Here is a 14,681-nt window from a genome sequence, read left to right on the forward strand (position 1 = left end):
GTGACTTTTGATGACGGGGGGGGGGGAGATTGAAGGTTGCTTACGTCATCAACTACCCCTTTTTGAAGATATGAGATATTCTAAGCTGCTGACGAAATTTTGCTGGGGGGGGGGGGTCGAAAATGGCTGAAAATCTGCTTACGTAATACTTGAATGGCCCTAACTATAGCCACTAGAATAGGGGAACCCTTATCAAGACGCCTTAGCCCTAACTACAGTACAAAGCTGGTTAAAGAGTCATTTTTACCAGCTCTCTTTACCAACTCTTTTTTTTTTAACCAGCTTTGCTACAGTACGAGTTTAAACAACAACACCTATATTAAGTGATGGTACGTATTTTTGCGGCCCGTATTATAATGAGAAATCGAATTTTTTTGGATATCATGCCGAAACTAATATTTGGGGAAAAAAAGTGATTTGTCTCTTCTCTCCGGGAATCTTAAAAACCCGGGTTCCCTTGAATCTAGAAAATTTGATTTCTCAGTATATTTCGGGCCGAAAAAATACCATCTTTTAATACAAAACGCCAACTGGAGTGAAAATAGCTGTAGTTAAGGAAGGCTGATATGTCTCCACTCAGCGCTTCACGCTACTAATGCGTGTTATGAGCTATTGAAGAGCGTGTCTCTGGTGTATCGGTTAGCGCACTTTCCCGGTATGCAAGGGGACAAATCACTTTTCTTTCCAAATATTAGTTTCGGCATAACATCCAGAAAATTCGATTTCTCAACACCACCTATAGCACTATGTTCTATAGATGGTGTTGGTTTAAACTTTTTTCGGAGTTGAAAAAAATCCCTGGTTCATCGAGCCGTCACATAATATAAGCTTGATGCCCTGGTTATATTAGCTGAGATTTTTGTGTTGTTTTTTTTCCCCCTATTTTGCATCATCTACCAGTTCTTTCTTTGTTGATATCGAGACTATTTTCACTTTTCCCTTTGGCTCCCTCTCGCCATAGATCCACGCCTGTCCTCAGGTCAAGGAGGTGAAGCCAAAGCTCTGTGGTTTGGATGAAGCTTGCTGTGTGATGTCCTGCTTTGATTTATTTATGTAGCTGTTTTTTTATATATACCGGATCTCACGTTTTCTTCCCAAATATGCCTGGTGGAATCTGGAGGTATAATGGGGTATATACCCCATAATACGTCCATGGGTGGAATCATCGAGGAGAAATAAAGTATGTATTTCTCCTCTAAGGGTGGAATGAGGCTTTTTCGATCACGCGATATTTCCCTTGAGGGACATACAAAGGTAACCAATATGGCGAGTTCCTGTGCGACCATGAAAGAAACAAATCTAAATTAAAAAACATTGAAATGAATCGTTTTTTTTCTTTTTAGTGGGAGCTAGATATTTCGAAATCTTTTTTTAACTTCAAGTTATCGATCTGCCTGTTTTTCCTTAAAAAAATGGTTGATTAAAACTGCGGAACTTCTTCAATGTAATTTATATGGGCCCATAATTAATTTCAAAACAACATAAACTATATGGATTGATGCAATCGGATAATATAAGACAATACGAAGACATTCTCATTTTTGCGCTTGTGAAGATATAAATAAAAAGTTGAAATCAATGTTATTGCATGAATATCGAACTCAAAAGTGGGTCTGGCTCATTATTTTATATTTAATTTTCTGCGCTTTGTATCTATAAGCGAGCTCTATATTTCGAAAATCAAAAATTCAATTCTATTTTTAAAATGATCGATGTCGCGGAAGACCTTACTAAATTCCCGCATTACTACAATAAAATCAGCAATTTTAACATTGATCTCTATGGGGATCATCCAGTGCATGTCCATCTTCTAGAGCTTGCTTTAGGTGTTGGTATAGCCACTAGAATAAGGACCTTGTTTAGTCGCCTTAGGTGTTGGTATGTCCTTCAGGAGTGATGCTGATGATGACGTCTATTCGAAAAGCCTCATATGATTAAAGTATTTGATTTGTCAAAGCCGCAGAGATGGTCAAGGGCGTCCGAATTCTAGATGGAGAAATAAAACAAACACGCCAAGATTTAAAACTTCGAATTTCAAACATAGCGCCCGGAAGAGGAATACATAGCCAGGTTGAATCGCTGATATTGCCTTTAATTTAAATTTTTCACTGCAATAAATGATTACTACTTATCGCCAGCGCGACGTGCCGTCCACTCATCAATAGGAAATGCGGTACGACTAGTTTCCTACAGAGCGCAACGCACCTGACGCTAGCGCTCAACGTCGGGCGTGATTTGCTGATTGCTTCCGGAGGAGTCAAATGCGTCTTGCGCCACGTCCGACTTGAGCGCTGGAGTGAAGCATGTTTCGCTCTGTAGAAAGGCAGTCGTACCATTTTTCCGAATTGATGAGCGGTTGGCATATTGCTTTGGACAATTCATAATGGATGTGGAACAAAAAAATATGATCCTAGGAAAACCCGGCTTTCGTGTTATCACGCTACACGATTGTGTTTTCTCAGCTGTTATGTCATCTGCATATCTCCAATGATTTCGCACAGGTTTATGATTGCGGTTTATGAACTTGATTTGTTCCTGTAGTCTGTTCGTAAACCAAATTAAATTATGAGCGGAAGAATTGGATGAATTTGATTGATTAATCAAATTAATAGCGGGTCCACTCTGCCTATTCGCCTCAAACCAAGTCAAGAAAATGAAGGGGGGCTTTATATCATGTGGCCCCCCCAGGGGTATTTGCGCAAAACAACATATATAATAAGTCTATCTCTACTTACCTTAAAAAACCAGGAGCTCGTTTTTCTTCTCTTGCTTAATTTCTTTGCACCATTTTCTTCTAAAATAGTGTATTTTTGTCAGCGTTAAACACATGCTGAGGTACATAACCCTTCTCTTCAATAATTTTCTAGCTGCCTCCTGGTTGGCAGAAGCTTCATCACCAGTGATTTTTACATGCAATCTGAATTGTTTCTTAAACCAATGAAACCAACCTTTACTTGCATAAAATTCTGATGAAATATACGTTTCACCAGCCTTTTCCTTATAGAAGAGTGAAATTTTTCGCCTTTTCTGTTATATAATAATATTGTGATTGTTATATTAATAATATTACAATCATTTGAAATACCTTTTTGTAACAGCAGTCTTGTACCCATAAAAAACAGTATTTTCTGTACAAAAAACACATGGGTCGCGCAGGCGATACAATGTTTTCACTGCCACAGGTGCAGCTACAGCCAGTGCTAAAAACTAATTTCAGATTCCTTTTTCTTGATATATCACCGTAGATTCCATAATGGTGGACCACAGCAGGTATTGACTTATTTTCGTTAAGCATAGTCAATATATCCAATTTTTCTTGTCAAGTTTTTACTTTTTTGTCTTTTCAAAGCAATATCAGTAGCACGAGAAGAATGAGCTATCCTAAACACGCACAACTCAAATTTCGTAAACAAAACATGCAAATCATGATTGTTTAGTGTTGTCAAAGAAAATCCCAATAATGGGGAAAAAACCGTGAATACGAGGAGGCGACTGTATAAGTAAAAAAAGAACGGAGAATAAGTAAAATATATATGTCATATTAAGCTGGAAAATTTTTTAAGTGGGATCCACTATATATTTTCTTTCTCTCGCGCTCTCTCTTAGATATTTATCTCTATTTATGCATACAATTTTGTGAGTACTGATACATTATGAGTAGAATGACCATATTTCCTCGAGGAAAATACAGGACATCAATTGTCACCAAATCACATTGCCAATTGTGACATATTCATGACAAAACTAAAAATTTTTAAAATACCAACCACAAAGAGCGGTTTTCAATCCCCAAGATTTGAAAAGATTTTGTTTCTCACTAATTGATCTAACCTTTTTCCTTGAGGGACTGCTACTGGAACATTTTCTCATGTTTGTTTACATTTTCACTTTTGACACTCAAGCATTTGACAAAAAAATGTTTTTTTAACATACTACTACATGGCTTATGTATGTTGAGAAAATTACTCACTTTATATTTCAAAATCTTTCAACTCATTTTAAGAGTGTTGCTCTCAGATGTTGCGTAACTCAAGTATTGCAAATACGTGTAATATTTGGAGAAAATAAATTTTTATCACTAGAAATAATGTCAACTCGTCAAATCATTGTAACATGGAGCTATGAAAATTAACTGAGTTAAAGTTTTTGATGAAAATAAAAAATTCAAGTGAACTACGTATAAAAATTTTTGCAAAAAAGTTAGGACGGCCAGAAATATAGGAAAAACCAGGACTGTTCTGGGAAATACGGGATATATGGTCACCCTAGTTATGAGGATGATCACCATTTTGTGATCAAATAACCAGCCAAGTTTTATGTCATTGTTTCGAACGTTAAAAAAAAGTCGCAGCTCAAATCACAAGCACAAATAGGAACACTAAGCTACCATGGAAAAAGCTCCAAATTATATCAGTTTGAAAAGGTGTGCCTATATGGTCATTCTGATAACTGACCAGTAACATTTTGTAAGATATGACTCGTTATTGTAACCGCAGTATAACCTCTTCTCCAGAACCAAGGGCCAACTAGTTTAGAAAATGTTCAGGCGATTTAAACTAGTACCTATACAAAATACAATAATTGAATCTGTTGGGTACTTTATAGAAAAATATTGCATCTTGAAGGCTATGTGAAATTAGCCACTATTAAAAAATTTGTATTTTCTTTTATAGAGCCAATAAGGAATTAATCCATCGAGTTCCTCAGTACAGTGATAAGATAGATGCATCAAGTAAGGAAGGGTCCAGTTAAAAGAGGAATGGTTGAGGTTAAGATTGATTGAAGATAGCGCAGTTAAGGTAAATGGTATGTCTTCAGGCTCTTGTGGAAGGGCAAGAGAGAAAACAAAAACTTAGAATGAGAAACACGTCTACAATGTTCTGAAGTAGTCAACATTTGGACAAGTCCACCTTAAAGATGTCATTGCTTTCATTAAAGAATTAAGAGAAAAGTTATGCTGTATTCACGTTCAATTATTGATAATATCACACTCATTTTTGGTTTATTTTTATCTTATGCATTTACTGTGGGTTCCTCAATGTCAACACGTTTTATTCTTTTTTTCAAGGAAGCTTGACGTAGTAATTAACTCATGGAAGATTCAAGAAATTTGAGCTGGTGAGCCATTTAGAAGAAAAAAAGACATTGAAAAAGAATGAAGTTCAGAGTGATCATAAAATAACATGTATATTGGTCTCATATTTTTGCTAAGCTACCTAACTTATGACACTATAAAATACAATTTCTGGAACAAATCTCGACTAATGATGTTGTAACCTATCTTAATGACCACATAATTGATTATAATATCGTTCGTTTTTTTTTCCCATGCCATTTGTAGTTTCCATTCTTTGTTTGACCGATGTATTGTTCACACAATCTTCCAAATGTATTTACTTATGATTTTAATTTTATTTTGCATATGGTGGTAGTATAAATAGTTGACCAATTTATATTTCATTCTTTGTGTTCAATATTCTTGCATAATCTAATTGCCACTACATTTATGTTGTTATGGGTCCATGCACCCAAACAAAAATTGATTGATAAAATAACATGTATGTGTGAAAAGCCAACAAATTTTTTTTTTTTGGTATTTTTACTATATTTCAAGTGCAAATCATTTTTAATGATGAATTAAAAGAATGCAAAACTAATCAAATAAATAGAATATACTAAGTGATTTTTTTCTCATGAGGACTAAGATGCAATTGAAGTGACCGCCAAACTCTGTGTAGTGATGAAGTTATAAAAAAATAACTGATCATATTTTAGTTTACTAGGTGGCTAAATGGGAAGTCTTTTAAAAACAATCTGTAGGCCTAATTACTAAAATTATTAGTGAAAAGTTACGTCTTTTTTTCCCCCCATTAGCTCCTTTATGTGTGTATACTAAACTAGCTCTTGTCTATTTTCTATTGAATTTGCAAAATACTAATGAGTTACAATTAAACTTTATGAATTTGAATTTTCTTTTGTTCCTCAATTCATCAGCCGATCTTGTATAATTTTCAATAACTTGAAGTCATCTTTTTTTCACTACTTTATATTGGTAGTTTATATTATTTTTTTTTATGTATTAAAAAAATTATTTTATGTAAATGATATACTTTTTCTCTTGTGGTCAATCTTTTAATGGAGGAAAAAAATTGATTACCTGAATTCTGAAATAAAATAGATCTCAGAGCATCCGACATGTTAAGTACATATTTAAAAAAAATTCAATGTAATTACAGGAGGGAGTTTACTTTCAAACCGTGAAGATCACAACCATTCTGGAAATTCAAGATGAAGCTTGAAAAATAGCTGAAGTCAACCCAGTCAAAAAGAGAATACATATTTGGCATTTTGTAGTCATTGATTGTTTTTATTGTGAAAGAATTTTTTTTTATAATTTTTGTGAATATATGTTTGCTTGCTTTTTTTTTTTTTTTGAACAAATAAAATTACAGAGGAAAAATTATTTTAAACATTGATTATATATATGTTGTAATAATTGTACTTTTATAAATAAGTTATTTTCATGAAAATAGCCTATGTACAGTAAAACCTGTCCAACAGAATTGCAAGGGGCCAACATTTTTCTCAGTTGAACACAATTGGTATGAGTAAAATTATGCAACGATCTTGTGATTGAAATAAAGTAAAAATAATTGAAGATAAAGTAAATAATTTAAAAATAGATAAATAAATAGTCTATAATTATTAAACACTGTATTTAGGTTTTGACAGCATCTGTATAAAATTTCGACCTGTACTGCTTTTCGTCTAAAATAAATATATTTAAATTTTTTTAACTTTCTCAAAAAAATTGTCAATAACTGTCATGTCATGTCAGGTTCAGTGTGTACATTATCATCAATGTTTATGTAATACTTAGCACAAGGGCCGTCACATCTGATGGACTAACGGCAGCAATATTTGATGCTGTTTCGAAACATAATTTTTTATTTCTATCAAATGCAATTTTTGCAGCCATTGACAACAGAAAGAGAAGTTTTGAAGCAAAAGGCTGATGCTGTGAGTTTATTCTTTTCAACACCAGTGGTTTGGCAACATCAGGAGGTGTCTTAAGTACTAGATACTGAATTTGAAGATTTCTAGCTAGATGTATTCATACAACCAACCAATTGGAACAAGCAGTGTCTGACAGGTTGGAAAATCAGAAGTAAACACTGTGACATTGGTCGCTCAGCTGTTGGAAGTTCTTAGACTTCTGGCTAGAAATGAATCTTTGAATTTAGTGCCCAATTACACAACTTAGACACCTCATGATGATGTCAACCACTGGTGTCGGGAAATGTTGAGAAAAATTAACTTGCCACTTCAGCCTCACAAACTTCTCGATCGATATCAATCGTGTGATTGTGTGTTCACAAAGTTCATGTTTTCACATAAAATCTAACTTATGTTCCACTATCAATGACAGCCACACAATTTCATGAACATGAGACCTTCATACTGTAATTTTTTAAGCAACAAATTGCTAAAAACTTGAGTCAAAGCAGACATTGGCTTGTTTTATTTGCATATTTTGGTTTTCCTTAAAAATTGAACTAAAGAGACATGTTTTATGTGTTAAAGATTTTTTCAAATCTATTTGCAAGTTTTAATAAGGGTAAGGTTCAAGCTGGAAAGTTAGAGAATTAGAAAAGCGCTTGATTCAAGTAATAAAATAGATGGAAATATGAACAAGACATTTTAATAAAACGCCATATCAAATCTGTTGAATGCAAAGTGTCTGAAATCATCTTGTTTGTTTTATAGCTCACATGCAAGTTTTTATTTATAGATTTCATTCACAAAACTTTTAGTTTCATGCTCAGTAACTTCTTTCAATCAAAGTAGAAAATTAGCGAGTACATTGATTTATATACATAGTTATTCGTGATACCAATTGATAATTTCTTATTCAAGTTTCTCACAGTCAACAATATGATGTCGCAGTGAATGTCAAGGAAAACTGGTCCAAAACCAATACAGCTGAACGAACATGGATTTGTCAAGTATGCAACCATGGCTTTGTGAAAAAGGTTCACTTGAGAGATCACATGCTTATCCATACAGGTGAGAGACCTTATAAGTGTAATTACTGTAGCGCCTCATTCAGACAGAAAACTCATTTGAATAGGCACACAATTCAACATATGTGAGAATGAATTTGTTGTAATTCTTTTTTTGGCCTTTTCCTCCCCATTAACAAAATAAAAACAATATTAATATGATACTAATGGCTTATTTCATTTCATTAAAGATGATTGATTTAATGAGATGTGAATCTCTTACTTCAAAGCATGGTTTCCTACCCATAACTGAAATTTTTAAGATGCAGATTTTATAGCAGAAACCCAGAAGTTTTAACCACTCAAAATAGAGCTACAAATTATGAAATTACAGAAAAAAATTTCCCTCCATTAAAATGTTTGCAATAATTTAATTTCATTCATACAGAAAATGATTGGAAAATGCAAACAAAATACTACAATTTGAAATTCAAGTCATCAATTTTGCAAATGGAAAGGTTGTGGAACTAAGAAAAAAGTTATTGTCTCTTAGTTATTTATAAAAATTACTGTATTTTAAAGTGTATAAGGAACATCCTGATTTTTTGGGCTTAAAATCCTTATTTTGAAAAAAAAAGTTGAAAAGATATTCGAAAATACTATCCATGAATAAGAAACCCCTCCTATTTTTGGGACCCAATTTTCGGTGAAAAAGGGTTCCCTTATACATGTTAAAATACGGTACATGGTTTATCAGTGAGGAATCTTGGTCTAACAATGAAACCCTATGTATAATACTTTCATCAACTTTATGTATTTTCTATTGGGTTGACTGCATTTGTCAGGTTCACAGAAACTGAAAAGAAAATATACAAAAAAAAAATTAATTCCTCTACAAATTGATGGAATTTGATTTAAACACAGAAACTTAATTTCCTACTTGTGTCAGAGGAAAATAAAAATCAATAAATTCAACTCTTAATCTGTTCAATACAGAGCACATTACAATACCGTAGAACAATACTATATAACAGTATTTCTCAACCTCTGGTCCATGATGATGTCACAGGTAGTCCATGGGGCAGACTTGATAGTTTAATTATAAAGAAAAAACATTTTTGTGAAAGCTAATATGCATGTATACCTTTACACAGTCGACTCTCGTTATGACGATCCCCCTTCGTTCCACAAAAAACTGATGTTATATCGGGAGATTATATCAAACATTTTAAAAAAAATCAAAAAATTTAGCTTTTCTGGAAAATTGCGTGTAGTATTAATGGAATTGAAAAAAGTTATTTCATTTTGTTACAATATTGCAATAAAAATGAGTTTAAAAAAACAATTTAAATACATAATACAATATGTACATTCCACTTACGAAAATACTGTAGTATGGCCAAAACTTAAATTTATTTTTTACTACATCCAGCAAAATAAGTTTAACTGCCTCTACATTTTCCTATTGAGAAATTAAAGTTGTGCAATAAAATTTAGAATATGATAAAAAAATCAATCACATGGGAAGTGGGAGTGAGCCACCATATGAGCGTAATAAAACATTCTGTAAGGAAAGTTTTTAATTTGGGGGGGGGGGGCAAGGCAAGTTCATTCGTAATATGGATTGAATGATATTTACCAGTCGTCATATTGGATAAAAAAAATAATAAGGCTGAAACAAAAACATTTGGAACCTTCATCATGGTGGTTATAACAAGTGTCGGCTGTATATGGTGATTCTTTAGCTTTCCCTAACACAGTCCTGCTCCTTAACTGGAGCAATATGGCTTAAATTGACAACAGTCAATATAGTTTACACTGTGTATGATTAAAAAGTAAAAAAGAAAAATAAATTAATTATCACTGAGAAATCACTAAAGGATGGACAAGTACAGGCCTGCAACTAATTGCTGTAAAAAAAAACATATTCCACGAGGAAAAATATTCATCATGACTATATGTGATCATATTTCATCAAGGAAAATCGAAATCTGAAATATGGCAAAATACGTGACACTGCCAATTGCTTACCAATATACAATATATAACAAATGAAGGGCTATGAAAATTGAAAACTACGAATTGAAAAGTAGCTTAAGGAAATAACATTAAACATGACAAATATGCAAAGTGAATTATAATTTTTCAAGTCATGAAAATTAATCGCATTTCCAATAGCTGCCTGGCAGTCGAGTGGTTAGGGAACTAGTTTCTCATTGTGCAGGTCTGAGTTCGAATCCTGGTTCGGGCATGGATGTTTACTAACACCAACAAATTCCCTGGACGGATCATGCTGATCCCTTGGGAATACGTGAGGATCATATTATTATTATTTTAGTAAAATTCATATGAGTTCCAGAAAGGGAACTGATAATTGTATAAAATTCAGGAATGTCACATAAAATATGGGAAATTCCTGTGTTTTATGTATTTGGTTCCTGCATTTTTATGTTGTCTCGCGCTGTAAGTTAGTGGTCTGTGACATCATTTCAGACATTTTACTGTTCTTTGGGGTTCAGAAAAGTTGAGGAACGCTGCAATAGAATATCCTTTCATCCAAAACAGAAAAAAAGCCCCTTCTGTTCACCAAAACCAGTTTCGGTGAAGCAGAAATTCCACTTATAAGAATCTTTATAGAGCTAACAGCTTATAATAGAGCTATGGGATAAACATTGTACTAATTTGCTCTTGTTCTTCCCTTTTGCTGATAGGTTAGCTTGTACTGTATCTCGCACCCCCACCCTTTTCGATTCTATTTGACCTATGCAAGGTCTGAATTTGAGTGCCACCTATCTTTCACAAAAGAAAAATAAATTCTAAACTGTTGCTTGAAAGGAATATTTGTAGAGGAAGAAGCGTATCTCCAACTATTTACACAGTAAAAAAACCTGTTTTTGCCTAATTTGAGAATTCTAAAAGTTTGGGCATTGTTTTACTTTTTTGCAATGCTCAAAATCCACAAAATTGTGTGTTCAAAATCTATACTGCTTCAAATTGACCTTCAGTCAGTCAGCATAATGAACTGTCACTAATCAGGGTTTGACAAATCTCAGTCGCCATGGCAACTAACAAATTGATATTAGTGCCCAAACTTTTCTCTATGTGTTATTACTAACTCAGGCAAAAGAAATATGCTTGGCTTCCGAAACATTTGGTTGACATCTAGGTTTTTTCTCGATTTGTCAAGCCCTGTCACTAAACTTTCAGCTGTTAACGGTTCTCTTGTATAGTTTAGGTCAGTGGTTCTTGAGACCCGTGGCTTTCTTGCCCAATTCATGGTTCATCTACAGCTCCTCAGATCAGTACATATTTTATATTTTCACTTATAAAGAACTACTTCAAAGCAAAAATAAGCACACAAATCAATATCTCCAGCTCGCTGTGATGCCTCCCTGATAAAGGTTGTCGATGCACGATTAGGAAATAGGGTGAATGAGAAGGGGGAAGACAGATGAAGTGTTGAGTGTTCTTTTGTTGCAGACCACAATCTTGAGTAATTGCCAGGGCCATCTTAAAAGCATCATACCCCACCCCGGGCCAGGTGATTTTTCTGAGGCTCTACCTGGCAAAATTCTCAAAAATTTCAACCAGTTTTCATTTTTGTAAGGTACTTGGGTGGGCCCATGTATTAAATTTTTCTACCATTATTTGTTCTCTGGGGACTAAGTAGATAACTGGTGAGTGAAAAAAAATCCTCCTCTTCTTTTGTTCACAGTTACTTTGAGTGATCGTTTATCAAATTTAAAAGGGTCAACTGTTTTTCTTTGCAGACAACTGCATAATTATTGAATTTATGAAATAGTTATTTTTTTTAAATTTCATACAAGAAAACACCAGTATCAATTTGGTAAGGAAATTTTTCTAGGGTTGTGGATAAATGGAATAGCTTACCCTCGGCGGTTGTGAATTGTAACAGAATCGAAACGTTTAAAAATAAATATGATAAACATATTGGGATGAACGAAGAAGCTATCCATACTTAGATAAGACAAACCATAAAAACATTTTATGGGCAGTGTATTATATTTTATCATAATTATTTGTTTTTTATTGCTCTTATTCGGTTGCTGTATTTTTGATGTATTTAGTTCAGATCCATATGGACATCATTTTTCATCTTGAGCATTTTTCCTGTGTTATATTTTTATTCGTAAAAAATTTTATAGCATATAACAAACTCCTATCCAGCAATACCTTTTATAATGATAATCATCTATGTAACAATGTTACTCTCTGGTCCCTGCACACTTCCCATAATGTATCCCATTTATAATGATAATTTTCTGTGGTCTCTTGAATATCTAATACCCTTTATAATAATAATCATCTATATAAAGATGTTACTCTTTGGTCCCTGCATACTTCCCATAATGTTAATGCATTCCATCTATATATATAACTAGTTGTAACCATGTTTTCTTCATGTACTGGAAGCATTCGGAAAGTGATATACCATTGCAAAGGCATATACGTGTCTGAAACTCATTGTAACCAAAGTAAACATTACGAAAGTCATTGTTGATGCCTATGTTGTTGCCTAACCGTTTTTTCCCAGCTCTGGCAAACTTTTAAATTAGCCTAGCCATCCCCCCACCCCCATCCTAGATCAGGGGCCCAGGTCAGACTTTTCACGGGCCCCTTCTATAGCTACTTTATTGAGTGAAAAAGCCAAAAAGTTATGAAAATTATCCCGGGCCCCAGGGCTAGAGTCTTGCCAGCCCCGTTCTTGTGGAGGCCATGAGCCTAGTGTTCGAGTCAGGTTCCATTTGGTATACATACAAAATTTGGTGACGATCGGCCCAAAATTTTATATTTATATATAGAGAACATACACACATACAAAATCACATTTATATATATAGATCGATGCTACTTTTTTCTTTCTCTGGTCTTTTGAATATCGTTATGTAGGTGTTTCAGCCAATAATGACATGTTTTCATGCAATGAATAACTTAAAATTTGAAAGTGGTGTACATACCTAAATGCTCAGTATGCCTGTAAAAAATATGAGCTTCCAACTGATTATTTCGGAAAAATTTTGCAGGACATTTTTTGCAGTAATAGTATAATGGTTCCCGCTTCACTTTACTTGACAATCGATTATCTACTTTACGAGTTTTTTTCTTTGGCTCTTCATAATTGCTTTTCTTTTTGAATGAATTAATGCATCTATTTTCTTTCTCCGCACTTTTCTGATGGAAATTGTTACGATGAATCAGAAGATTATAATAAATGTCTGTAGCATATTGGCACCTCTTACATTTGTATTTGAAAATCTCGGTTATAGAGCTATTGCAAGTACTGATATCTGAAAGCTTCCGTTTTCTCTTTTTCTTTTTGGATTTTTTCTTGCAAGATGGTAATGAAACTTCTGCCAATATCTTCCTTATAGCTATGCAGGGGAAAAAAAAACCACAATGTTACAAAAACTGCATTCAAGACAATTTTTTCGAGACCTGCAATTATTTAATTAATACACCGGCCTCTAAAATTAAAAAAAAAAAAAAAAAATTTAAACTGATTGAATAATAAAATGTAAAGCAACATATAGATTTGTTTGTGTATTAAGAAAATAATGTTTAAAACACCATAGCACTAAAGATAAATGAAGTTATTACAGTATAACCCCTCTTAACAGACAACCCCTCAGATGTGGTCACCCCTCTTTTACGGCCAAATAATAATTTCCCCTTATATAATATAAAAGTATGTATTTCAAACCCCTAATACAAAGGTCACCCCCCTCTTTTACAGACGAATTTTTTTTTTGTTCCATCGGTGACACTAAAAGAGAGGTGTTACTGTACTGTATCACTATCATAGGCATACGCAAAATTTTCTCAATTGGGGGGGGGTGTGTGTGTTAAGTTTTACCCGGCAAAATAAAGCTATAATCTTGGCTTTTGGGGGGGGGGGTTAGAACTCCAAACACCCCCCCCCCCCCCATGCGTACACCAATGATCATAACTGAAGCAATCAGCCATTTCTTCATATACGCTTGAGATTTGATTTACTAACCCTCCCATTAATCAATGCAAGAGCTGATAAGTTATATATATAAATCAAATTCTCTTTTCCATGATAGTTTGTCGAGTTCTCAAACTAATTAACAAATAGTCATCTTGAAGTTCATGGATATTAAAATGTTGAGTATCAAATTCAGAAGGAAAAAAACTAAAAATGAAAAAAAATTATTTTAATATGTAAAATTCAATTTAATATGTATTGCAGGAATGTTTTAGAATCTTAACAAGAAATTAAAACTAAACATTGTTTCCTGCGTAAAAGTATCACTATTAGTACTAATAACATTGTCAATGATTTATGCGAGTTATGGAACAAATTGACACATGGAATTCATAGCATTGCATACATATGATTAACAAGAAAGCTACTTTTTATTTGTTTGTAATCACTGCTGCATTCTACATTATTCTCACTGTATCAGCAAACTACAGAAAAAACTTTCATTTTTGCATCACATTTGAAATTTCTTGTAAATATGCGCATTTGAATCAATGTCAACTTTTTGAAAACTATATATCAATATATAAATATTAAAGAACCTAGCAGATATGTTAAATGCTGATTTAGATTTGACAGTACAGATTAATATAGTTATACTAATACAAGGCTGGACAAATCCCAGGCAAAAAAATTGGTATCGGCGCCTGAAA

General features: G+C 33.5%; 1 long non-coding RNA gene across 1 annotated transcript; it reads left to right on the forward strand.

Moving 5' to 3' along the window:
• The first annotated feature begins 1,996 nt into the window (after window positions 1–1,996).
• Window positions 1,997–8,227, forward strand: LOC149076886 (uncharacterized). The gene is made up of 2 exons (XR_016194117.1): window positions 1,997–2,070; window positions 4,674–8,227. It is a non-coding gene; the product is annotated as an uncharacterized LOC149076886 (long non-coding RNA).
• The last annotated feature ends 6,454 nt before the right edge of the window (window positions 8,228–14,681 follow it).

This window comes from Pholcus phalangioides, unplaced genomic scaffold (assembly GCF_987345545.1).
Source record: "Pholcus phalangioides strain wild (caught in Gottingen) unplaced genomic scaffold, Ppha-v1.0 ptg000015l_1, whole genome shotgun sequence".
In the NCBI taxonomy this organism is placed as follows: Eukaryota; Metazoa; Arthropoda; class Arachnida; order Araneae; family Pholcidae; genus Pholcus; species Pholcus phalangioides.